Here is a 1,569-nt window from a genome sequence, read left to right as displayed (position 1 = left end):
AACAGCAAATGAAGTTCTCAAAAGCTTTGCTCCACTCATTTCATTAAGGTCAACTTTACATGGAGAAGACAACTCTTCCCCAGTTGTATTTTGAGTGCCTTCCAATCTTAGTGGCTGATCATCTGGAAATATAACTGACAATGTTCTGGGGCTTTTCACAATGTTATCAATGGCTGACTATTAAAAAGTGAACTTTTTATGTTATATAGAAAATGAGAAATAAGATTGCAGATGGAATTAAGACAGCTAATTAGTTGCCCTAGGTGGACCCAATGTAATCACAAGGGTCCTTAATAGTGGCAGAAGGAGGCATAAAAGTTAGAAAAGGAGTTGTGACAAGAGAAGAAAAGTTAGAGTGATAAAATGTGAGGACTTGGTCTGCAATCTTGAAAGATGGAAGGAAGTTGTGAGCTAAAGAATGCCTTTAGAACAGGGGTGGGGATCGTCCGGTGCACAGGTTATATAAGGCCCTCAAAATCATTTGGTCTGGTCTTGCCAAGGTAACCACAGTTCCAGCCATTACATTAAGGGTAAGTTAATTAAATATTTGACCAAATACAGCAGGCTAAATCTTAAGTTGATAATTTTGTATGACCTACAAATTGTGTTATAAATTTTGGCAAAAAAAAGATTCCCTGCTCCTGCTTTAGAAGGTGGAATAGACAAGAAAATGGATTCTCCCCTAATTTCTCCAGTGATATACATGTTGGACCTCTGGCCTATAGAACTATAAGACAAATTCCTGTTGCTTTAAGACACCAAGATAGTGGTACTTTTCCACAGCAGGAAATAGAAAACAAAACTAATACACTGTCATTCTGTGAATGTGTGTTTATATTTATATTCTTACTTAGAAAGAAGATCTACATATTTGTTACACATGTGGATAAGAGGACAACTGTCTTAGGCTAGGTTTTCTAGACAAGCAAAACCAGTGAAACATACATATACATGTATGTATATGTGTATGTATGTATATATATAAAGAGAAAGGAACTCTGGTAGCGTAGTGGTTATAAATCGGACTGCTAACTTCAGCACGGTCAGCAGTTCGAAACTACCAGTTGTTCTGCAGGAAAAGAAGAGACTTTCTGCCCCCATAAAGATTTACAGGCTTTGAAACCTTATACAGGGTTACTATGAGTTGGAACTGTCTCCATGGCACATAACCAACCAATATATACAGAGAAGTTTATTATCAAAGAAATGGCTTACAATTGTAGAGTCCCTGTTCCCCAGTAGAAGAGTCTTTCCCAAGTGTTCATTATATTTGAAGCAGGCTACACCCCTAAGAAAGCACCACCATATTCATGCCTAATTAGTGCCTTTTAAAATAGTCAGACTTGAGAACCAATTTAGAAAACCCATCCTTGTGATTTTGTTTCTCTAGAACTCTACTCTCTCAGTACCCTATGTCTTAGGCCAGGTTTTTTTAGAGTGTGTAATATGCTAAAGCAAATGGAAGAAAGAAATTAGGAGGTCCAAGAGCTGAACAGAAAATTTTAAATATCAGCTTGAAAACATAAAGCCAAATATTACAATAAAATGTGCAAAGATACAGAATCAGAA

Source organism: Chrysochloris asiatica, unplaced genomic scaffold (assembly GCF_000296735.1).
Source record: "Chrysochloris asiatica unplaced genomic scaffold, ChrAsi1.0 scaffold00028, whole genome shotgun sequence".
NCBI classification, from domain to species: domain Eukaryota; kingdom Metazoa; phylum Chordata; class Mammalia; order Afrosoricida; family Chrysochloridae; genus Chrysochloris; species Chrysochloris asiatica.
This window is presented reverse-complemented; position numbering follows the sequence as displayed.